Source organism: Notamacropus eugenii, chromosome 1, assembly GCF_028372415.1.
Source record: "Notamacropus eugenii isolate mMacEug1 chromosome 1, mMacEug1.pri_v2, whole genome shotgun sequence".
NCBI classification, from domain to species: Eukaryota; Metazoa; Chordata; class Mammalia; order Diprotodontia; family Macropodidae; genus Notamacropus; species Notamacropus eugenii.
Window position 1 is genome coordinate 496,597,376 of NC_092872.1, and position 26,190 is coordinate 496,623,565.

At 40.4% G+C, this 26,190-nt stretch overlaps 1 protein-coding gene and 1 long non-coding RNA gene across 10 annotated transcripts in view; one reads left to right on the plus strand and one right to left on the minus strand.

The window, feature by feature from the left end:
* Nucleotides 1–270: 270 nt before the first annotated feature.
* LOC140519831 (uncharacterized) lies at nucleotides 271–1,027 on the minus strand. Its single transcript, XR_011972297.1, has 2 exons — nucleotides 943–1,027; nucleotides 271–417 (listed from the first exon to the last, which is right to left on the minus strand). It is a non-coding gene; the product is annotated as an uncharacterized lncRNA (long non-coding RNA).
* A 12,602-nt stretch (nucleotides 1,028–13,629) lies between these two features.
* The window catches only part of ZBTB46 (zinc finger and BTB domain containing 46), a 155,260-nt gene continuing 142,699 nt past the window's right edge, over nucleotides 13,630–26,190 (plus strand). For 6 of the 9 annotated variants that reach the window (XM_072633273.1, XM_072633265.1, XM_072633270.1 and 3 more), the window contains exons 1-2: nucleotides 13,794–13,931; nucleotides 23,532–23,674. The gene's annotated coding sequence lies outside the window, so the exon portion shown is untranslated. Of the gene's footprint in view, nucleotides 13,932–23,531; nucleotides 23,675–26,190 lie in introns of all 9 variants that reach the window. The other 3 variants (XM_072633266.1, XM_072633267.1, XM_072633272.1) reach the window with 3 other exon arrangements.

Consider the following 26,190-nt stretch of genomic DNA (forward strand, 5'->3'; position numbering starts at 1 on the left):
ATCAAGGAGCTCAGCTGGAATAGACTCCCCGCGTGGTTTCAGGTCCAACCTTGCAATTTTCTCTTAATTTGGAAAATACTGATCCATTTGATCAGATTTTCGGTAAAAAAAAAAAATCAATAGAAGAGTAAGAGAAAATTGAAGGGAAGGAGGGAATAGGATGTAGGTAGGCAGGGTAGGAAGAGAGAAGGGAAGAAGAAGGCTTGCATTCATAGAGGATCATAAGGAGCTCCGTCAAAGAAAGCACACCAGTAGCTGTTAGCACAGGTATATTATTAGAAATCAGTGTTTATTGAAAAAAAAAGGCACCAGATTCCAAGATAAGGGGTTAAGGGGGAGATCTGTGCAAAAGCAGATAAAAATCCATTGTCTGTTGGAATTAACAAAATGAGGAGTGGCAGCTTCCAGGAAGAATTGCTGTGAAAAGAAGGTAAGTCTGGATAACCTTTCTATAGGACTTGTCAGGAATCGAGAATTTGATCCCCTACCCAGAAGCTGCTCCTAAATCTTCCCTCCCCTTCCCAAAGTTCCTGTTCATTGCTTTCTACTGAGGTTCCAAACAGACTGTAAGGTCCTCAAGGGTGAGGACTATTCTCTACTTCTTTTCCACTTTTTTTTTTTTCGATCTAGACCTGATTGATATAGGAAACCCCTTCTCAGAATGCCCTCTTTACCAATGCAGAGCTGCAAGTATTGTGTAATTTGTAGTCTTAGAGAATTACCTAAACTATTGGGAAGTTAAAGTGACTTACCCAGGGTCACACAGCCATTATATGTTAGAGATGGAACTCAATTCAAGTCTTCATGACTCTGTGATCAGTTCATTATCTACTATATTACTTCCTTTCCTACATATTTATTAGGCAGCAAGTTGGTACAGTGATAGAGTGCAGGATTTGGAGTTGGAAAGACCTGAGTTCAAATCTAGACTTAGATACTTACTAGTTGTGTGACCCAGGGCAAGTCATTTAACTTCTCTCTTGGTTTCATCCTCCTCCTCCTTCTCCTCTTCATCATCATCTTCTCCTCTTCCTCCTCCTCCTCCTTCTTCTTCATCACACCTACCTTCCAGAGTTGATGTGAGAATACAATGAGATAATATTTGTAAAGCACTTTGCAAACCTTAAGGTACTATATAAATGCTAGCTATTACTATTATTGGGGCAGCTAGGTGGCACAGTGGATAAAGCAAAGGGTCTGGAGTCACAAGACTCATCTTCCTGAGTTCAAATCTGCACTTCTTAGCTGTGTGATCTCAGACAAGTCATTTAACCTATTTGCCTCAGTTTCCTCATCTGTAAAATGGATTGGAGAAGGAAATGGCAAACCACTCCAAAATCTTTGCCAAGAAAACCCCAAATGGGGTAATAGAGTCAGACACAATTGAACAACAACAATGTTATTATCATTCTAGCTAGCTAGAGATTCAGGAATTGTCATTCAGTCTGTCAGTTCCACATAGTTAAATATACACAGCAAGTGCTTAATAAGTATTTATTAAGAGGCAACAGGATGGAGTGGAAAAAGTGCTGGATGTGGGGTCAGGGAAGACCTGTATTCAAACCCCACCTCCGACACTTCCAAACTTCCTTATTACTATAGAGGGTACTCCTATCTTCCCAGTTGCCCAGGCTCACAAACCTCCAGGTTTCAATCTCCATTCCTCACTCTCTCCCACCCCCATATTCAATCTGTTGCCAAAGCTTGTTGATTTTATCTTTGTTAACTTCTCTTGAGTCTCACCCCTTCTCTTCTCTAACACTGTCTTCCCCCTGGTACAGGCCCTCATCTCCTCATGCCTGGACTATTTCAATTCCCTGCTGGGTGGTCAGCCTGCTGGAAGTCTTTCCCCCATTCCAGTCCATCTTCTATTCAGCTGATAAAATGATTTTCCTAAAGTGCAAGGCTGACCATATCACACTTCTACTCAGTAAACTTTGATGATACCCTATCACCTCCTGGGTCAAATATAAAATCCTCTGATTAGCTTTCAAAGGCATTCATAACCTATGATTCCCATCCCCTCTCACACACATGCCTTTCTAGTCTTCTTATACCTTATATCCTGCCCACCTCTTGCCACATACTCTTCCATTCAATGACACTTGTTTGCTTGCTGCTTCTTGAACAAAACACTCTATCTCCCAACTCTGGGCATTTTCGATGACTGTCCTTCATACCATAGAGTACTTTCCCTCCTTATTTCTGTCTCTTGGATTCCTTGGCTTCCTTCAAGTCTCAACTAAAATTCTACCTTCTATATAGGAGGCCTTTCCCAATCCCTCTTAATTCTAGTGATTTCAATAGTTTGTAGAGTTATAAACTGGTCTAGGTATTCTGGAAAGCAATTTGGAATTATGCCCAAAAATCTATTAAATTACGGATACCCTTTGACCCAGCAATACTACTCACCACTAGTAGTATATCCAAAAGAGATCAAAGAAAGAGGAAAAGAACTCATATGTACAAAAATAATTACAGCAGTTCTTTTTTTATGACAAAAAATTGGAAACAGTGAGTGCTCATCAATTGGGAATGACTGAACAAATATACCCAAAGTATAGGAGTATGATGATTGAGGATAGTTTCAGTATAGAGTGAGGTAAGCAGAATCAGGTGAACAATTTATGTAATGACAATAATGGTATAAAGATAACAACTTTGAAAGACTTAGAAACTACCATCAGCACAAAGACCAACCACAGTCCTAAAGGACTTGTGATGAAGCATGCTACTTACTTCCAAACAGAGAGGTGATGGACTCAAAGTCCAGACTGAAGCCCCTTTTTCCTGCCCTTTCTCCTTTCTTTTCCTTTCCTTGGGACATGAATAATATGGGAATTCGTTTCGCTTGACTATACATATCTGTAATGAGTTTTGTTGTTCTTGCCTTTAAATGGATGAGGGAGATGAAGGTGAAAAGGAGAGAATGTGGAACTACAATAAAATAAAAACTGAACAAAAAGGAAACTTACTGAGTGAACATATTTGAGCCTCAGATATTAGCTAACCCTGCAAATCAGGGCTTGATTCATTTTTTTTCTTGGTTATCTAGACTTGGAAAAGTTATGATAAACATGTTGATGATTCATACTGAACTTAAAAGTGTGAAAAAGAATTCTAGCGCTTTCTCTCTGTTGATTATTTCCTATTTATCCTGCAAATTGACTTAGCTTTTGATAATCAATATCTTCTCAGCTCCCTCAGTTGCATCTACCTTTTGATTGGAGGGCAGAGCAAAAAACTCCATCCAAAGCCTCCCTTTAAAGAGAGCTCAAAGGCCCAGATCTCTTTCTTTGCCACCAGTTGCTCTGCTTGGTTCCAACTCTACCATCATTATTATCATGACTCCATGCTGGGTGTTCTCTGCTTCCCACCTCTCACCTAGTTTCTTTTTGCTTCATTTTGTATACTGTCTTTCTTCATTAGACTATTATCATCATTATCTTATCAAGGGCAGAAACTGTCTTTTTCCTATTTGTATCAGTGCTTAGCACAGTGCCTGGCACATAGTAGGTGCTTAGTGCATGTTTATTCAATTGAAATAGAATTGAACATATAGCTTGTTTTTACATTGTTGTTTCCTCCTTTAACTTATGAGCTCCTCAAGGGCAGGAACCTTCTTTGTATCCCTGACACTTAGCCCAGTATCTGACACATTGTAGGTGTTTGATATATGTTTGTTGACTGACTGCGTGACTCTGGGCAAGCACTTACCTTCTTTATCCTTCAGTTTTTTTATCTGCATAGTGGGGGTGATAATGCTTATAGTATTTATCTCCCAGGTTGTTGTGAGGATCAAATGAGATAATATATGTAAAGTGCTTTGTAAACCTTAAGGTATTTTATAAATATAAGCTATTATTAAATTGGATAGAACCATGCTACTTAAGTGTATCATTTCTATCTAATTCTCACTCAGATGGACCTCTTGAGGGTATGTGTGGACATTAGACTCAATGGCATCTACTGTCTTTTTTTTTTTTCCAATCAGAGGTTTATTAAACAAGGTTTATTAAAATACTGGTTGAGGTGGGTGAGACTTTAAGCATTTGCACTATTGGTCAGATTATAAGAATCTGAGCATTTGTGACACTTCTATTGACAAGTGGACCAGATAGGACTCTGCACCATCTAAGGTCTTATCCAGCTATACAGCCATGTTTCTATTACGTTACCCTTTAGGGATATGCTATATGTTCTTGATGTCCTTCGTATTTAAAAATATTGCTCCCTAAGGGAAGACATACAGGGCCCCCCAAAAACCTTAGTGTGGTTTTAAGCTATTAATAGCATAAATAACTATTAGCTGTAGGTATCTAATAGCTCTTAATAGAAAGCTATTCATGCTTAAAACCACACTAAGGTTTTTGGGGAGCCCTGTATTAACTATTATCAAATGCACCAGGAAAACAACAATATACATGATTGTAACAATGTAAATAGAAGAAAATCCCCAAACTGAATACTGTGTAATGACAATGAACAAGCTTGGCCCCAAAGAACAGAGGAGAAAATGTACCTCTCCTCCACCATTCCAGAGGTGGGGAACTTTGACAGAGGAATAGGGTATACAGTGTCAGATTCAGTTGATGTATTGGTTGGTTTTGCTGACTTGCTTTCCCCCTTTAGTGTTCTTTTCTTTCTTAACAAGACAGGGGAGAGGGAAGTGACATATTCAGAAGTGAAGGTGATGTAAAACCAAAAGCTATCAATAAAATCAAATATTTACTAAAGAAAATGTTGCTTTTTGGACAATTCAAATGTGGATGTGGCCACAGGTCAAGTTGGTGTCTGACTGTCTTCCTTACACCGAGATCACTGGAAAGCTGCCTGGGCTTGAAGACACAACTGCAATTTATAGTTCTGAATGACTTTCTACCTCTTTGCCTTAGAATGACACTGTTCTTTCTGATACAGCCTCTCTCTCATAGCCTCCCTTCTTCTGTAAGACTGATTCTGTGTTTAAGGCCCTGCTAACATGGTAGCATATATAACCTTTCAATAGTGTTTCAGTATGTCCTGACATTGTCTTCTCAGCCTGTTGGGACCTCCTACCTTCTCAGTAAGTTCTTTACTTTGGGTAGGGCAGTATCTACTTTGGTGAATGAGGAGAATCTGAAATGTTGTTGCCTCAGGAATCTTTCCATTCTTTACTCCTTTTCTGCCTTTGATGCTTCTATCTTTAATGAATGAATATACAAGTATTTATTAAACACTTACTATATACTGGGCAGTGTGTGAAGTGCCAAAAACACAAAGAAAAAGCAAAAACCAGTTCCTACTCTCGAAGAGCTTCCATCTAATGGAACGGTACATCCAAGATACACACAGAGTAGATAGAAGCTTCTCTTAGAGGGAACAACTTTGTTTGGCACAAGGGTTCTTTGCCTCTTCTGTATCACAGACCCTTTGGGCCGTCTGATGAAGCTTATGGACTCCTCAGAACAATGTTTTTAAATGCATAAGATAAAATATGTAATATCGTAAAGGATACCAATGATACTGAGCTCAAAATGTAATTTTTCCATGTAAATTCATAGACCCCTTGTAATCTATCTGCGGATGCCAGGCTAAGAAATCCTACTTTAGCAGCTGAAGGTGACAGAGGTGGGAGACCAGGACATGTCTCTTGTAGAAGACAGACTGATTTTAGTCTTGAAGAAAACCAGGGATTCTAAGAGACAGAGGTGAGGAAGGAGACAATTCTAGATATGGGAGACAGCTGCTGTAAAGGCAAACACAAGAAATGCAACATCATGTGTGAGGAGCAAGTAGCATGGCTATATGATAGCATGTGCAGAGGTAACGTGTACAAAGACTGGAAACATATGACAGAAACAAGTTATGATGAGCTTTATAGCATATTGTGGGGCAAATGATAATAATAATGACCATAGCCAGAAATTACATAAAAGTCCTTCTTAAGGAGCCCAGACATTGAAGAAGATTTTGCAATTAAATAGTGGAAACTGTGCAACATATCATTGCTGATTTTAAAAAATATAGTACCTATTAAATACCTAGAAAGACATAATCCAAGTGGTCAGAATTATATACCAGGAGCTCAGTATCCCTTATTAACTAACAGACAGCAAATTTCTATACTGCCAATGAAAACCCCAAAATATACCTGGAAAGTCAATAAATAAATAAATAAACTTTCCTGGACTAGAGCATCATCACAGATAAAAGTGTTTGCCATAATTCCCTAGATGTAAAAACCCATACAAATTAACAAGAGCATTTTAAAATAAATATCACTACAATAAATACTAATAACTAATCTTCATGCAATGAGAAGTTCTCAACATATAAAGAGTAAATAGAAAAAGTGAAAACCATATGGGAATATGATAAAATACGTATCTTCCCATCTTTCTCTCTATTACCTGAATTGTCCAAAAGATGCTTTCCATGATCCTGCTGAGGATGAGCTTATATCCTTAGTACTTCAATTTAAAAAAGCAATCATTTTTGTCAGCCTGTGCAATAATTCACTGAATATAAAAGAATAATAGCAGGGCAGCAATTTATCAACCAGGACCATTTCCATCTGAACTCTATCATATATGAGAATGAGAATAAGAATAACTATTGATATGGAAGAAAGCATTTATTAAATGTCTATTTACCTTACTAGTTATATGACCTTGGGCAAGTCACTTAACTCTGTTTGCCTCAGTTTTCTCATCTGTAAAATGAGCTGGAGAAGGAAACAGCCAATCTCTCTCATATCTTTGCCAAGAAAACCCCCAAACGGGGTAACAAAGAGTTGGACACAATTGAAAAGGAATGAAAAACAACAACAAACTATTTACCAGACACTGTGTTAAGTAGTTTATAAATATTATCTCATTTGAGCCTGACACAGACCTGGAAGGTAAATGCTATTATTATCCCCATTCTAGAGTTACAGAAACTGAGGTTAAGTGACTTGCCCAGGGTCACACAGCTAGCTAGTGTCTAAGCCTGGATTTGGACTCAGATCTTTCTGACTCAAGGTCCAGCCCTCTATCTACTGCACTACCTTGCTGCACAGCAAGGTTTAGAAAGTCCTTTTTATATACATATCATTTGATCTTCATAATAACCCTGTAAAGTAAGTGCTATTAATTTCCCCATTTTATAGATGAAGAAACTGAAACTCAAAAGGGTCAAGTGACATAACTAGTATGGATTTGATTTGAATTCTGACCTTTCTGATTCATAGAATAGTTCCTCTCTTGGATCTCATTTTAGTCAGCTCATGTAGAGGCCTCATGTGCTTTTTGTGTCCTATGTCATCTTCCTAAGGGGGTCTGAAAGTCAGAGCACAGGCTTCCCCTTATTACTTTGAACTGACTCTGCAAATGCTGACAGGTGAGCGCTGTCTCATTCACACTGCTCCAAAGACCGTTTAGGTCTCTGAGTTGTTCCTTTGGCCCTAGTGTTTATGTCATTTCTCAGAGTCAATCATTTGCTGTCCACATTGGGCCCCTCAATCTGAAGGGCTGCTGAGATCAGCTCTAAATTGCAATGATTCTGTGGGATTGACAATTCTGCAGGTGTCTATTCTTTAGACACTACTTTTTGAGGTATCTCTTCAATATATCGCAATAGATTAGCTGTAACCCTAGTGAGAGGGAAGATCATTATTGATTAGTTCAGTCCTTGGGTGCATGGACTAGGCTCTGTCTGAACAGACCACTGGTCCTTCTGGGAACAATGAGATGCCACTGTTTAGATCCTAGAGTACATAAACTCCAATGAATGTTATTTGTATTTTCTCAGGTTGCACAAGTAAGGGAATAGGAATTCTGAATTATTTTGACTTCTGCTAGCTTACTTTCCTAATCTTAACACTGGTTTAACTGACAACAGGAAGAGATTCGCCTTTCTGTTTGTTTGTTTTTCCCTCACTGGAATTATCTTAGCTAAGAAATACAGTTAATTCCTCTGAAATAGGTCTTCCCATCTTTTCAGTTTTCCTTGGTCTTACCCTCCTTTGTTGTTTCTGGAACAAATGAAATGGGCATCCCAGTCCTGACTACTGTCACTGCTTTGGTGACCCAGTTAAAATAGCATGTAGCAAGGGGAAGCTGGGACATAGAAAATGGATTCTCAGACTAGCCAAGAGTAGCAAGAGAAGTCATTTCAAAACAGCCCTACTGGGCTTCCTTGGACACAAATTCCCCCAAATAGCACTTAAATGACTCCCAAATGGATCTCAACAAAGTTATCCACACCACAGCTTCTGTGCAAAGTGGTCCCATCAGTGCCTTGTAAAATCCAGCTTTGGAAATACATCCCAGTCAGCCTCTATGTTACAAATCCATCCTAGTGACAAAGAGCAAGGAGAGACTGACCTGGGATGGGGCTGGAGGCTAAAGGGGGAGGGTCTGTCTCCAAGAGCAAAGAAAAAGAATCAGAAACAGGGAAAGACCCTGCAAACAGCAATTGGGAGAGTGAAAAACCTTTCCAGGATTGTTAGCATAGGAAGGCATTTATTGATTTGATAAGCATTTATTAAGCATCTATTGTACATTCAGGATCAGGTGCAGACAGCATCCGGAGCCCCACCTTCCAACACAGATGGTGAGAAGATAAAAGGACTAGGATTTCTGCTTTCGTTTCTCTTTAAAAGAAAAAATTGGGCAAGATAGCGCACCGCCCCCCCCCCCCCCAAGAGAAGCCAATGCTCTCCTTTTAGGATCCTACAAACATGGATCAATCAACAGATGTTTATTAAGCACCAGCTGTTGGCCAGGCACTGTGCTAGGCCCGGGAGATATAGGGACAAAGAATGAAACAATCCCTGCTCTCTGGGAGTTTACCTTCTAATGGGAGAGACAACAAACACATATAAAAATGTATGCAGAACAAATACAAAGCTAATGCATATGCATGCAAAGTAGTTAAATATAAGGTAGTTTGGGAGAGAAGGCACAAATTGCTGTCAGGATCAGGAAAGGCACCATGCAGGAGATGGTGCCTGAGCTGCATCTTAAAAGAAAAGAGGCACTTTATAAGGCAGCAGAGGTAAAAAGAGAGTACATTCCAGGCACAGGGAGTGGCCTGCAAGGTCTCAGAAAAGGGAGATGGAATGTCATCAGTGAGGAGCAGAGAAATGGTCTGGTGCAAGAAACATGGTGTAAGAAGTAGAATAATGTCTAGTGGGGCTGGAAACGTAGTGCAGGGCCTGGTTATGTAGAGTAGTGGTGTCAAACTCAAATAGAAATGGATCCTTTCAGGCCACACATTGACATCAAAAAACCACAAATTAACATTATCAATGTTATAGTGTATTTTTATTTATTTTGTTAAACATTTCCCAATTGCATTTAAACTGGGTTGGCTACATTCAGGAGTTTTGTGGGTAGGCTGTGCCTTTGATCCCTCTGATGTAAGGATTTAAAAGCTAAACAGATGAGTTTTATATTTTATTCTAGAGGCAAAAGGAAGCCACTGCAATTGGTTGATTAGAGGAGTTACAGACCTTAATGTCTGTGATTAAGGAAATTGCCCTGGCAACAGTATGTAAAATGGTTGGGGGTCGGTAGAGACTTGAGTCAGACTAATTAGAAGGCAACAATCTAGGAAGGAGGTGATGAAGAACTGAACTGAGGTGGTAGCTGTGTGAGTGGAGAGGTCATTTGTGAGAGATATCAAGAATACAGATAAGGTACAGACTGTATATATGGGGTGAGGTCATGTAAAGGTAGACAATAATGCCAAAATTATGAAGATAAAACACTGAAGGTGATGCCTTTAACAAAAATACAGATTTGTATTTGGAAGAGGGAGAGTCTGGGGAAAAGATGAGTTCCGTTGAGTTTAAGATATCTCTAGGATATTCACTTTGAAATTTCCAATAGGCAGTTGGTGATATGGAACTGAAGTTAGGTATGGGGTTGTATGGGTTGGGTATGTAGACTGGGAATCATGTGCAGAGAGATAAGAGTTAAACCCATCAACATGGACTAAGTTACCAAGAGAGTATGTCAAAGAAGAGAAGAGGACCCAGAACAGAATCTTAGGAAACCCTCATAGTTAAGAAGAGTGGGGATGGGGAGGCCCAATGTCGATGAGCCAATAGAGACCAGGAAGGAGAGGTCAAACAGGTAGGAAGTAAACCAGGAGAGAGTAGTGTCACAAAAACCCAAAGAGGAAAGCATATTCAGGAGATGGTGGTCAATAGTGTAAAATATAGCAGGTAGGTTAAGAAGAATTAGGACTGGGAAAAGATAATTAGATTTGGCAATTAAGAGATCATTGGTAACACTGGAGAGAGAGAAATTTCAATTGGTTACTGAGGTTGACAGCCAGATTGCAAAGGGTTGAGGAGTCATTGACAGAGAGGAAGTGAAAGTGGGGAGCACAGATGACTTTTTCTAGGAGCTTAGCTGAGAAAAGGAGACACATAGGATGATAGCTTGAAGTGCTGAGAGGGCTAAGTGAAGGTTTTTAAGGATGGGGAGGACTTTAGTATGTTTGAAAATAGGAAGGAAAGGACCAGTGGATAAGGAACCATTCATTCAAAGATCCCTCATCCAGTTGTACCTGTTTAACACCTAAGCCTCTGCGAGGATGGGAAAGGGCTTCAGCGAAAAGTTGTCTTCCTGGGAAGAGGCAGCATGACTGTCTGGAAAGGTAGAGTGAAGAGCTTTAACAGGCCAAACTCAACTCCCCACCCTACAACTCCTGTGGTTAAATGATGACAATCTACAAATCTGCCAACTACTTTCCCCTTCAAGCAGGGGGTTTGCAATGAAAATTCTTGAATCCACAGATAGATGAGAGTACTTTCAGAGTCAGCCTAGGGGGTAGAAGAAGGGGTCACTGGGCAAAAGGAAAACATTAATTCAAAGAGATCTCCTGGATCTTAAAGAAATGGAGCCAGAAGCTATTCCCTCCTAACAGATAGAGGACTGATTCAATGCTAGCCAAACCCAGGGGCATCTTCAGGGTGCATAGCTGGATCCTATCCCCCTACAACTTTCAGACACCAGGTGGCTCATGGTGTCACCCTCAAGATCGGGAAGCAATGGAAGCCAGGAAAATATGTCATAGCCCAAATTGTTTTAGTTCTTCTCGGTTGTGGTGAAAATGACCTCAAAAAGTCTGACCTTGTACACTTTTTCTATGCTATTTCCATTCATCAGTAAATGTAGCAGTACAATTGAAGCCCCTGTGCTTCCCATCCTTTATAAACACAGACAGTTAGTGGTACTTTGTTTCATTACAACCACTTTAAAAAAAATCAGGAGAAACAATGTCCTCAGGGTTGTTATTTCATTTCAATCTTCTCTCATCTCTTGTAGTCAGACTTGCCCTTGTTCACTCAAGGAGAATTCCCCCAAAGTTTGCCCTCCCACTCCCTCCAGTGAATGCCTCCTTACACATCATGAAAAAAGTACAATTATAACATGCTGCCTCCCACTAATGAAGGAATTCTAAGTCACTAAGCCCCATAGGGAGTGAGGGCACATACACCCTGCTGTGTCTTCTCATTGGCTCTGCTGAAATGTGGTTTACTCCCCAAACTGTCGGCTCACTGGTCACACAGATCACCTCCCTTTTTCCTTCATGGTCCCCTGAGGAGGAAGCCAAGTGACCTTTGGTCTAGTGCAATTCAAAAAGGAATGTGGGACATCAGACCTCAGCTCTCATCCTGCCTACACACAGTTCTGAGGAAATGGAGATGAGCAGAGCATTTTCACGCACCATCCCTCCCCCCAGCCCCCAGTCAGCTTTTCTGTGCAATTGTGTGGGGTGGGGTTTGCTGGAAGAGAAATTACAACAGAACTGCTCCTGTCCAGTCATAAATGAGGGTTATAGAGTTTGGGACATATGGGCTCCAGATTAAATTGAGCTGTACTGGAGCCCCACAAGATTTGGCCCAGCAAAGCAGAGAAGAGAATACCGGGAAATAAATCCTCAGAGCCAAGATCCTGCTCCTTATTCTTGAACATCTTCTGAATGTGCAAGGTGAATATAGATGCTTTGTTCTTTAGAGCAAGTTACTGAAACTGGGGAAATGAAAAATCACTACAATTTGCTTTATATTTGCAAATAATAACCTGGAGGTTGCTGTAACTTAGTCATGACCTTTTTGGTAACAATTCCATCAGTATGGTAAGAAGGCAGCAAATTTATATCACTACTAAAAGGGGGTGTAGGAGGGAGGATGATAATCCAATTCCAAAGCATAATCTCTCACTCACCCTGTGCAGTTTGCAACCAGAAAAGCCCCAGACCTATAACAACATCTGGTGCATGAAAAATAAGTCATTTCAGAATCACTAGAGGACTTCGAATACTTCTCAATTTCCTGGGGTTAAGATAAAAGAAACAGAAAACCCTTAATGCCAAATAGCAATACACTATCCTTCAGGGAGGTGAAAATTTTTGTTTTAGTTCTGCTGAGTAAAATGTTCACAATTTCATAGTTTTTAAAATATTTTCTTCCTAAACTTTGACAGTGACCAAGTATTAGCAACAGGAGGAATTGGAAACTTTAGAAGTTTGGCTAGTTTGCAGCACTAAAGGAAAAGATCAAATCTATACAGACAGGCTGGGGATGCACAAAACCTGTAAAGAAATTAGCAAATAGATCTCAGGAACTAGAATTGAAAAGTGACTATAGTGTTCAGAATTTACCCACGTGCCGCCCCCTCCCCCGCCCCCCAAAAAGAAAAACCAATCCGACAAAAACACCAAAGGAAAATCTTTCAGGCTGGGAACGAGCCTAGAAAACACGTGCTGAACCGACTTGTTGGAAAAGCCCCGAGCCAAGGAAAGGGGCCGGGCTAATGCTTTTTCCTCCAACTTTCCCACAACGAGTTCCCCTCCACGCCCCAGCCTCTGCCCCCGCAGGTCCCTTCGGTTCGGTGTTTACAAATCTGGTCCCAAGAAGCCCGAAGCAAAGGAAACAGAGACAAACGCAAGGCCAAAGACGGCAGCATCCCGCCGGTAGACGGGCGGATAGCTAGCTCTCAGGTTCAGCTCTCTGCCCGTCTGTAGCGCATCCTCAGGAGGCTGGACTCCACTTCCCCTAAGATTCTCAGAGGTCCCTCTGCCAGATGTCATTACAGAGAAAGCAGCCCCTGGGAAAGGGATATACCCCCAAGGCTGGGGGACAGGCGATTCCCGTGCGGACCCTGAGGTTGGGAGGGGGAGAGCGGGAGGTGGAGTGTTGGAGAGAATCAGCAGGCCCGAGGCCCGACCCTGTACCACCTATATTTTTGAAAACTGCCCCCCACGACCCCTGAAGCCCCCCACCCCAATCCAGGGGAGGGGGCGCTTCCCACAATGCCCAGCGTTCTCCAGCCCTCACTTCCGCTGTCCAGTCACCCAGCTAGAGGGGTGGAGGATACCCGAACCCAAACCTCCAGCACACTGACCCCTCCACGTTACCACTCCCCCTGTCCTGCACCTAGAACCGGAGAGAAGACACGCCACAGCAGGGGGGCATAGGGACGGAGGCGGGGCCAGGGAACCAGGGGCAGGAGGGGCGGAGCTTAAAGAGGGTGGTCGAAGAAGAAAAGAGCGGAAAGGGGCCAATCAAGAGCGTCCGGGTGCGCGCCGGGGGGCGGGGTCAGAGACCGCGAGCGCTTACCCGGCGCCTTTCTCGGGCACGCGCGAGGCAGGGGGCGTGTGTGACGGGGGGGTGGTGGAGCCGGCCGGGGGCGCGCGAGGCTGAGCGGGGGCGCGCTGGAGCGGGTCTGACTGACGGACTGACTGAGAGCGGAGCGAGCGAGAAGAGCTCCGGAGGCGACTCGGACCCGGCACCGGGATTCCGGAGGCGACGGTCAGGGGCAGGGGCCGAAGAAAAGGGCTTCGGGCTGGACGAGGGTCCGTCGGCCGCAGCGTCCGCTCCTCCTCCTCATCTTCTCCTTCTCCGGCGGCCGCCCTCGCTCCCTGCCTCCCCCCGCCCCATGGGGTAACAGGTAAGCGGCGAGCCCGGCTGCTCATTGTCCGCTCCGGCCCGGCCCAGCCCGGCGCCTGCCCTCGCGTCCGCTCCGCTCCGGGGCCGAGGACTCCCCTCTGTCCCGCGCCCCTGCCCCTGCTCCCCCCCAGCCCCGAGGGTTCCCCCGGGGCTCCGGCGCCCGGAGCGAAGGACCTCGCGCCCCCGTGCGCGGGGCGCCCCCTGTGGCCGGGCGGCTGCTGCGGCGGAGCGGAGGACCCCGGGGCGGCCAGGGCTGGGGGTGACAGGCACCGGCTGCCCTGACCCGGCCCGGGGACGACCCCGCCGCGGCAGCAGCTGCGGTCCCCTTTGCCCCCTCTCCCGGCTTTGCCCCGCGCCCCGCGGGCAGGGCCGGGGCGGAGGTGGGGGGTTGGTGTCCGTGCCTCCGGGTCCGTCATGTGCCCCCTCCCTCAATTGCACCCGGCGGGGGTGGCAGCGGGTGGCAGTTGTCTCTCACTCCTCCGGGCTAGCAGAGGGGGTGGTTGGAAGGCACAGTGATTCCCCTCCCTCTCTCCCTCCCTCCTTTTTCCCCTTCTCTGCCACCAGGTCTGACGGCGCCTCACTCCCATTTTATACCCTGGCAACACCTCTCCCTGAACCGCTTTGAACCCCCTGGGGCCACCGGGCAAGAACCACCAGCTCTCGGGGCTGCGGGGGGAGGGAAGTTGGAGGATGTCTGTGAGAGTGAGCGTGTGTGTGTGTGGGGGGGGGGTTTCATGTTGTACTGGAGGGGCGGGGGCGGGCGGACACGGAGACTCTGGTTTTGGAGGAGGGCTGTTAGTGAAGCGAGGTAAGTCTGGTGTGTGCCAGGGTTTAACCCCACACCCCCTCCCTCCCCTTGTGCCTCCTCCTCCTTCCCTCCTCCCTGTAACCTCCAAAAGGGGAATTTTCCAGCCGGTAATTTCTGCTGCGTCAACACCCAGCTCTAGGGAGAGGAGACAAGGGGCATTTTAGTAGCTCCCACTGCCCATGAGAGGCTCCTACCCAAACCCCAGAATTAAAATTCTTCCCCCAAAACGCAGCCTATAGGCAAGTTGCACCAGGAGTTTCTGAAGAGTCTATGTCTCAAAACTGCTTGGAAAAAGGGGATGAGGTAATACAGAGAAGCTTGTGTATTTCTTTCTCTCTCTCAGGCCTGTTTTGGGTTATTGTCTCCCCCTAAAGCCAGACACAGATCGCCTGGCCTTGCCTCCATTTTAATTACAGGCTGAAATGGGGGAAGAAGTGACCCTAGAACAAAACTGCAAGATCATTTCTCTCCTCTTTGGTGAGGCAGCTAATTGAATGTGAGACTTAACCAAAAGGGCTGAGATTTCTTTATATGTTGGGTAATAGATTCAGTGGGGGTAGCATTCTCTTCTCACCCCTTGTCACCCCAAAGGCATGTTCTCTAAGGAGAGAAGAGGAAGGATTGGACTTGAAGGTGTGTTTGCAAAATAAGGGTTTGTAATGCTGGGTTGGCTTTGTCTCCCTGTAAATAGACATGTCAGTTTCACAAAGTAATACAAGTAAGTGTCTGATAACTCAATCCCAGATGACAGGGAATGAAGCCGAATTTTCAGGTCTAGAAAGATTTCTAGTTGTTTATTTTATTTTTACCCACACAAATTTAGTGTCTTGTGTGGTTAATACACCACACACACACAAAATCTGTCAGTAGCTGTTCTTCATTGAAATCTGAATGTTATAGAAAAGGATGCTTTTGACACTTGATAAGAAATATAAACAAAAGAAAGTTTAATGGAGATTAGCAGAGAATTTCCTCATGCTTTCTATTTTACAATCTCAATGATTCATTCAGCATGGATTACAGTGACAAGATTATTATCAGCATTGTTTAAAGAAATGCTAATTAGAAAACGTGTTTTGCAAACAGCACTGAGCAGACACCTGTACTGAAGTTCTCACTTGCATTTTAATTGTATCAGTTGTTTTATCTTTTTTATTTGATTTATTGTAATATCTAACTTCCAGCTTTTTAAAAGAATTATTGTAGGTTCACTTTCCACTTAAGCACCTCAACCTTTATTGTTGGTTTATGTAAGGCATTTTCTCTAAGAATGGGAAATATCTTTTATTCATAAAGAATAATTACAATAAGGATTTCATAGTAGCAGTGAAACAAAATAAGAGTATCTTGTTGCAGAAGAGTCCTTCAATTTGATAACTTTGTGGATTGTCCTGGATCAAAAAATACTCAGAAGTGTCTAATCTTTGTAATTACTGTATGATTTAACAGTTTGCCTACAGTTCATTTACTGTAACTTAAATGCAAATGTGAACATTTTTCAATGAAAAGTTTTGTAATTAGTTTAGTATCTTTCATAAAATGAGTTGCAGTCATAACATATTAAATGTGGTAAAAAAAACCAAAACAAACTATCACTGAGGTATTTGGGGATTGAAACCTAATATAGAATCTATTGCCCAATGGGCCAGGCTGAGAGCTACAAAGGAAAACTTAGATTTGTATTTACAGGAACTCTCATTTACCTGTTTCTGAAAATTAGAATTTTGTTTTGACAAGATAATTGCTTTTTAATTGAACATTTTTTGTCATTTTTGTGTTCTGATACGTTGTTACCACGTGTTTAAACCTCGGTTAATTTTATGTCCTTTTTGATAGATGTAAATGATTGCTGTTTATCCTTATGTAGTGAATTCCACCACCCCCTGCAGTTATGAAACAACCTCATTATATCACTGATTCATTTATACTTTGGGTCAGATCTTGTCTCTGGTGTCCATAGTAACATATAGTGTATCTTTCTCACCAGTAATGAGTGCCTGTAACATGGATGTGATTCTTGTACCTTAAATAATTTTATAAGAGGATTCTGCTTGATGTCTGTAAATCTTGAAACTTCTTGAATATTTAAAAATTGGTTTAATTTTGAACACCTTGTTTCAATGTTAGCAAATAACTTATTTACAAGTATTAATAAACAGATTTACAATTCATAATCTGAACTTTGAATACTGTCCTTTAACTGGTTTTTTTCAAACGTAAAGAGAAATTGGGCCAGGTTGTCCCTGTGGTCTGTGTTTCTGGGACGTTTGTACTTGGTCTTTTCAAAGGGTTTTATGGCAGCTGTAAGCTTAGGAAAATGAGTTTAATGAATCTTAAGGAGAGGGGAAACAATTCCTATAAGCCCACAAACTTGATTAAGTTATTACTTACTGTGACTTTATACATGAATCCAATTTCCACTTGATTTGGCATCATCTTCTTCTTCTGTTGGGTTAAAGTAAGTTATGTGTACTTTTCAAAACCTTCCCCCACTTGCTTTAGAATCCTGCATTTGTTCTTGTTTTGAATTATGAGCCTATATAGACCTCAACATTTTTTCAATTTTTTTTTGCTAAGTATAAGTTCTTCCCCAATTCACATTTCATTTTTAAATCCAGAAATCATCATATAGCAAATCATATTTTTCCTTCTGCCCTTTCTTAGGATATATTTTTAATAAATTGTGCAGTGATGATAGATTGTTTAGGATACTGTTGCTGTCTCTTTCCCCAGACCCCAGTAATCTTTCTTTACTGCTAAATATTTATTTTTAATGGTCTAAATGAGGGATAAGTGAACATTCTTTTAAGCACACACTTTAAGGGAAGAGAACTTGGTTTTAAATCTCTGAAATGCTTTCTTCAGTTCTAATTGTTGTCCTTTACTCTGGTTGTAGTTCCCTAGAGCCCTTTGCTTTAGTGTGCCCAGAACAGGCAATAAATTGCACCAGAAAAAAACCTGAAGATTCTAGAGAAAAAGACTAATGATGTTTTTTTTTTGTCTTCCATCTTAAACACTTATTTATCATATATTCAAAAGCATTGATCATTTTCATGTTCTTGTTGAAAAAGTTTATATTGTATTACTCATGAGCAATGAGAGAAAATGTTCCACAATGTTTTCCATGACTGGCAAAAGGCATAAGAAAATGTGAAAAATTCCTGAGAAAATTATTGTAAATGAGGAAACTAAAGAGTGAAATCAACCAATTTTGTAATTAGTTTTTACTCAGGTGTTTCTTTAAGTATACACACGCATATACATACATACATATGCACTATATGTATATATAATATACATATATGTTTGTATATATAAACACATATATACAGTTGAATAACTGTAAAGATGATCATTTTGACCTTTAATCAGTCAACAGGCAATTATTAAGTGCAAATTTTATACGAGGCATTTTGTGCTACATAGTAGGAATACAAAGATAAACATGGAACGGTACCTTCCTTCAAGGAGTTTACTTTCTAATGGGAGATACAGTATGGACATATAGAAAGCATATACATAATAGATACAAATAGATACAAGGTAGTTTAGGGAAGAAGTACACTATATATATAAATAAAAATCATCTTGAAATATCCTTTTTTTAATATGGGTTTCTGACTAGGTTTGTATGTGCATATTTGTCAGTTGTCTCACCCATTATACTGTCATCTTCTTGAGAGCTGGAACTGTCTTTTGCCTTTCTTTGTATCTCTAGTCTTTAGTGTAGTGCTGGGCACAAAATAGGTGCTTAATGTTTAAGTGTTTAGTAAGTGTTTATTGAGTGAGTTGGTATTGTTGAATTTCAAAGCCTATTGCAAGTTGAAGGTTCAATGCCAATCATTTATTTTCTATCAGAGGTACTGTGATAATATTCTTTTATAAAAAATTATATCAATCTTATGATTTACATCAGACCAATCCATTGGGCAGCCAGCTTACTCTCAAAGGGCTCCCAGTCTAATGGGGAAGACAACATACAAAGGACTATGTATAGACAAGCTATAGACAGGATAAATTGAAGATGATTAATATAGAGAATGCAGTAGAATTAAAGGAGATCAGGAAAGGCTTCCTGTGGAAAGTGGGATTTTAGCTGGAACCTGAAGGAAGCTGGGGAAGATAGCAAATAGAGATGGAGAGAATTCGAAGCATGAGGAGAAGCCAGTGAAAACACAGCGAGTATGAGGACAGAGTGTGTTGTGTGAAGAACAAACAGCAGGGAGGCTAATGGAGTTGGATTGTAGAGTGTGTGGAGAGGAGTAAAGTGTAAGAAAACTAGAAAGGTAGACAGGGTAAAGGTTACAAATGGCTTTAAATACCAGAGGACTTTTAATTTTTATCCTGGAGGCAATAGGTAGGGTAGCTCGGTGGCGCAGTGGATAGAGTTCTGGGTCTAGAGTCAGGAACACTTGTCTTTCTGAATTCAAACCTGGTCTCAGGTACTGGGTGACCCTAAGCAAGTCATTTTACCATGTTTGACCCTGTTTGCCTCAGCTCCTCATCTGCAAAATGAGCTGGAAAAGGAAATAGCAAACCATTCCACTATCTTTGCCAAGAAAACCTCAAATAAGGTTACAAAGAGTTGGATATGACAGAACAACAACAACAAAATCTTTTGAGTAGGAGATAAGATGCAATATAATTAATAAAGATTTATGAAGTATCAGCAACGCACTGTGCCAAGGTCTCGGGATACGAAAAAAGACAAAAAGTTGTCCTGGCACTCAAGGAACTTACAATCCAATGGAGGAAATAATATATAAATACGTACATACCAAGTAAGCTTTAAACAGGTTAAATAAGAAAAAATTAACAGAGGGAAGGCACTAGCATTAAGGAATTGGGGAAGGCTTTCAGTAAAAGACATGATTTTAGCTGAGATTTAAGAAACCAAGGGAGGTCAATAGTAGAAAAGAGAGAGAGAGCCAGAGAGGACATTCAGATCCTCTATGTCAGTTTGACAGCTGAGTGGAGCATGAACTGGAGTGGAGAGAGACTTGTGGCAAAGAGGTTAACTAGAAAGCTGTTGCAATAGTCCAGGTATGACATGATGAGGGCCTTCTTCTAGGGTGGTAGCAGTGTCAGAGGAGAGAAGGGGGTATATATGAGACATGTTATGAAGGTAAAATAATAATGCCTTGCAACAGATTGTGTATAGGGGATGAAAAGGAATGAGGAGTTTAGGATGATACCTTGTTTGCAAGCCTAGTGGCTGGGAAGCTGGTGGTGTCATTGGCAGTAATATGGAGGTTAGGTTGGGAGAGAGGAAGGACAATGCATTTTTAGTTATGTTGAGACAGGACATCCAATTTAAGATGTACAATAATAAGCAGTTGGAGATGGGAGATTGGAGGTCAACAGAGAGGTTAGGGCTAGACAAGTAGATGTGAAAATTATTAGCAAACAGATGCCTGTTCAATCCATGGGAATTTATGAGATCACCATGTGAAATAGTACAGAGGAATAAGAAAAGAAGACCCAGGACAGACCCTTGTGGGTAGGTATCCACAGTTATTGGATATTACTGAGATGAAGATCAGCAAAGGAGAGTGAAAAGGAACAGATATATAGGAGGTGAACCAGGATCAAATAGGGTTATGAAAACTTAAATGAAGAAAGTAACAGAAAGAAGAGGGTGGTCAGGAGTGTCAAAGACTTCCAAGAAGTTGAGGGAGGGTGAGGATTGGGAAAAGACCATTCATTGGATTTGGCAATTAAGAGATCATTAGTAACTTTGACAGAAGCAAATTTTTTAAATTACTAACTTAGGAAGTTTTCTTTTATTATTTTAATAATTGTTTCAAAATAGAATGTCAGATGGTATTCTTCATAGAAAAAGGTAGTGATAGTTTTCAGTATGTTCATACACATAAAGATCTTATTAGTGTAGTGTGCAAAAAACCAATTGTAAAGTAGCAGTTTTCCTAATACTAAAGGAGCATATTCAATCATTGTTTGAAGTAATCACAGAAGAAAGTGTATTTCCTCAATTTCTCTTGAATTATTTTCACACAGTGTCATGTTACTAAATGTCACTATAGTTTGATGAGAATTCATTATTTTTCTGGCCATAGCATAAAATTATGCAGAAATCATCCTGTTTGCATGAGTAATTTTTAATATTTGCATGAAGGCAGGGTACAGAAATAGTTTTTGTTAACACTACTGTCTCTCATCCTTTCATCCCCATATTTCTACTTATTTTTCAATTGTTATAAAAGTTATTTTACATGACACTACATATTTATCTTCTCCATAGTATTTATTATACACTGGAGGTCCAATATAACACTATTTTCTGTAGAGCTGAATTTGATCTAAGGCTAATCTGCCTTCTCTTCTGTTAAAGGGGGTCTAATCACTGAAAGACCATCTCTCCTCTATACCCCTTCTCTTTTCTGATATTTCGACCACACTAGTGCAGGCCTTCATTTTTTCAAACTTAGTTTATTTCAGTAGCCTGATGATTGGTCTCTCTGCCTCAGATCTCTCCCCAATCCAGTATGTCCTCCTCTCAGCTATCAAATTGATCTTTCTAAAGTGCAGATCTGACCATATTCCCCCTTCCCATTCAATAAACTCCAATGTTCCCCTATTTCCTCTAAGATCAAATGTAATATCCCCTGTCTGGCTTTTAAAGCCCTTTATAACCTGGCCCCTTTCCGATCTAATTATACCTTACTTCCCTCCGTATATTATGTGATCCAATGACACTGGCATCCTTGATGTTTCTCACTCAAGATACTCCTTCTCTAGATTTCATGTATTTCCTCCAATTTTTCCTCCAAGTTCAAACTGCTCCCTAACCATATCTGCCTCCTGGCTGCTTTCAAATCTCAGCTAAAGACCCATCTAATGCAAGAAGCCTTTCTCAGTCTTTCTTAATCTTGGTGCTTTGTCTTAGAGCTTATCTCCAATTTATCCTATGTCTATCTTGTTTGTATACAGTTAATTGCATGCTGTTTCCCCCATTAGACTATGAGCTCCTTGAGAGCAGGGGCTGTTTTTGTTTTTTTAACCTTTCTTTGTTTCCCCAAAACTTAGCATAAAGTCTGGCACAAAATAGGCACCTAATAAATGTTGACTTAACTTATACTTAAAAGGTAGCCCCCACAACACACGTAAAAGGCTTACAGTATAGCAGGGCATTATAGGTATACATATTTCCCTTTTAGAATGGGACCTTAAGGTAAGAGTAGCAAGAAGAAAAATACTCTTACGTATATTGATGAGCAAGATGTTTATGCAGACCTGTCACCATTGTTTATTGTGTATCTACTACTTACAGACCTCCATATTAGATGATGTTGTGACCTATGAAGGAATTTGAAGAATTAGTCATTGCCTTTACAAAAGTTTATGACTTCAAAGAGGAAACAGGATAAATACAAGTTAATATACATGCAGAAAGACTGGAATATACATGTGTGTAAAAGTATGTGGCTATATGTTTACACATAAACTCAATTCTAGCTGCTTAGAAATCATATATGTAATCAGAGCAGGAAAAATGATAGGGCAAGACACTCTTAAGTGTCTAAGTATTACAGCTGGAGCCAAGAGGAATTAATAAAAAAATTTCATAAGGGGAAGTTATTCTTAAATATTTTGATAGAGAACTGGTGGCAGAGAAATAGTAAAACCATTCTAATCAAGAGAGATGATGTGTCGGTGATTTGGAGGTAGAAGGGGGCACATAGAACTTACACTTAATAAGCATTTATTGAACATTTACTTTGGTCTAGGCACTGTACCAAATACTGAGGGTACAAAGAAATGCAAAATCCTATACCCGACCTCAAGGCACTCACTAGAAAACATCTAAAGGCCTATGGACATAGAAAAATATATATAAAACATGTGAAAAGTAATCTAAGAGGAAAGGCATCAACAGCAGAGGGAACCAGGAAAGATCTGCAGAGAGCGGATTTCAGCTGAGTCTTTAAGGAAGCCAAGGAAGATAGGAGCTAGATGGGAGGAGGGATTACATTCCAGGGATAGGGGACAGTCAGTGCAAAGGAATAGAATTGGGACATGGAGTGTTATGTGTGAGGAACAGCAGAATAGACCAATGAAGCTGAACTGTAGAATGTGTCAAGGGGAGTAAAGTGTAAGAAGACTGGAAAGATCTGGAAAGGGCTTTAAATGTCAAACAGAGGACTTTATTTTAGAACCTGGAGGGTAATAGGAAGCCACTGGAGTTTGAGCAGAGAGCAGTGCTCTAGGAACAGCTCTATGCTTTAGGAAAATCAATTTGACAGCTGAGTGGAGGATGGCTTGGAGAGGGAAAAGATTTAAGGAGGGAGAACAATTAGAAGGTTATTGCATATTACTCTTGAAAAGAGTAGCTATGGTCTGTGTAGTGGGAGATGAAGGAGTTGGATAAGATGAGACTAGTTTTAAAGCTTGATACTTCTGTATAAAGTGCACATAAATAGAAGACATTAAATTTGCAGTAATTTTCATCTGTGTAGGCATTCCTTTCACCAGGTCAGAAGGTAACCCATTCCTAATTTCTCATCTTTTATAATTTTTGTCTGTATCTTTCCATGAGTATTCCATAGAGGCTGCACCCTACAAGCTAGGGAACTTGTTCCTTTTAATATGTTTAGCTGCAAGGATAGGATTTGGACCGACTATTTGTTTTCTTTTATTTGCTATATGATTTGTCTATCTCCTTTTATGTTCAGAGTTGTCTTTTTCCCAATTTATGGATCATAGGATCACAGACCATTAGAACTGAAAAAAGACTTGAGGGATCATCTAGTGTACAACCCTTTCATTTTACAGATGAAACTGAGGCTCAAAGAAGTTAAGGGATCTACTAGCTATGTGACTGTTGGCAAATATCAGAGCTGGGATTTGAATCCAGGTCTACTGATTCCAGGTTGAGTGTTCTTTTCACTTCAGCACACCGCCTCATTTCATACCAAGTAAGTCATTCTTAGTAATATGCTATTACCTATTTAACATCTTTCATGTCTTAACATTTCCTTCTGGGGGCAGAATTCAAGATTGGTCCAAGCCGTCAATTTAAAGTTCTGAAAATGGAAATAATAACAGAAAAGATTTAGAGGAAAATTGTTCTTAAGTCCATCCATACATAGAATGTGGTAGGAAGGTTGGCAAAAAGGTTAGACTAGGTCAGACCTCTGGTGTTTTGGAGTTAGGCTAAAACTTGGAAAATGAAAAGAATGGGGAAGATCTGAGGAATTTTATGGGAGAAAATGAGCAGATGCAAATCAAAACAACTCTGAGATACCATATTACACCTATCAGATTGGCTAACATGCCAGAACAGGAAGATGATAAATGTTGGAGAAGATGTGGGAGAGTTGGAACTCTGCTTCATTGTTGATGGAGCCATGAACTGATCCAACCATTCTGGAGAGCAATTTGGAACTATGCTCAAAGGGCTACAAAAATGTGCATACCCTTTGACCTAGCAATACTGCTTCTAGGACTGTATCTCTAAGAGATCATAGAAATGGGAAAGGGTCCCACATGTACAAAAATATTTATAGCAGCTCTCTTTGTGGTGACCAAAAACTGGAAATCAAAGGGATGCCCATCAGTTGGGAAATGGCTGAATAAATTATGGTGTGTGAATGTAATGGAATACTATTGCGCTATAAGAAATGATGAACAGGAAGACTTCAGAGAGGCCTGGAAAGACTTATATGATCTGATGCTGAGCAAAAGGAGCAGAACCGATTTTTTCTGGTAGACTTAGAACTTCATTGCAATGCAAGGACTTAAAAAATTCCCAAAGGTCTTTTAAGGCAAAATGCCTTCCACATCCAGAGAAAGAAATATGGAATTCAATCACAGATTGTAGCAGATCATTTTCTTTTGTATTGTGTTTTGGCTTGTTATGATTTCTCCCATTCATTTTAATTCTTCTATGCAACATGACTATGGTGAAAATGTGTTTAATAGAAATGTATATGTAGAACCTATATAAAATTGTATGCCTTTTCAGGAAGGGAGGGGGGAGGTGAGAGGGAAGGAGGGAGGGAAAAAAAATCTAGGTTGTATGATAGCAATTGTGGAACACTGAAAATAAATACATAAATAAATATAAAGAAAATGAGCAGAATTAATGGTGGACAATGTGAGCATGAAAGACACTGATTTCACGGAAATTGAATTGAAGGACAGAGAAAAATTAATTATCTTTTTAACATATTCAGTTTTAGATAGGGTACCTGAATTGATGTGCCCTGTAATCTGAGAAATCTAGATCAGGATAGAAAAAAGGTTAGAATTAGAGAAGGAGATCTGTGGTAGTTTATGTTATTAGGATAGAGTTATTGATTTTACTGAATTAATGAGATTCTTTCCTAAAATGAACATTTTTGAATAATATTTTTTTATAATTACATGTACAAATAATTTTTTAATATTTTTTTAAATTCTGAGCTCCAAATTCGTCCCCTATTTCCATCTTCTCTTGCCTTCCACTCCTCCCTCCCTGATAAGGCAAGCAATTTTATATAGGTTACACATGTGTAATCATGCAAAACATATTTCCATATTAGGCATACTGTGAAACAAAACACAGACCTCCCTTCTCCTCCCCTCCCCCATGAACATGAAAAATAATATGCTTCAGTTTGCATTTAGACTTTATCAGTTCTTTCTCTGGAGGTGGATAGTATTTTTCATTATGAGTCCTATGGAATGTCTTGAATCATTGTATTGCTGAGAATAGCTAAATCATCCACAGTTGATCATCATACACTATTGTTGTTACTGTGTACAATGTTCTCCTGGTTTCTGCTCACTTCACTCTGCATCAGTTCGTGTAAGTCCAGGTTTTTCTGAAAGCATCCTGCTCATTATTTCTTCTACTACATCAGTATTCCATTACAATCATATGCCAGAACTTATTAATTCATTTCCTAATTAATGGGCATCCCCTCAATGTCCAGTTCTTTGCCACCACAGAAAGAGCTGTTATAAATATTTTTGTACATATAGGTCCTTTTCCTCTTTTTTAAAAAGTATCTTTGGGATACAGACCTAGTAGTGGTATTGCTGGTTCATAGGGTATGCAAAGATTTATAGCCCTTTGGGCATAGTTCCAAATCTAAAATGAAATTTTAAAACATTTCAAGATTAGAATTTCTTCCTACTGTACCCCAAAACTGAATTTAAATAAGTATTTCCTTCTCTTTAAAGTCTCATTTCAAGTACTTATTATAGGATGTTAAGATACCTAGTACTTTTGAAAAATATCTTCTACATATTATTATTATTAATACAAGTTATTGTATTCAGATATATCAGGGAATTCGTGATCTCACATACTCACAGAATTCTGAAATTAGGAGGGATCCTATAGTGGCTGAGTAGTTTAATCCATACTCCAGAAGGAATATCTGCTATACCTTACAAGTCCTTATCTAGCCTTTGTTTGAAGGTTTCTAATCCATTACTTAATGAG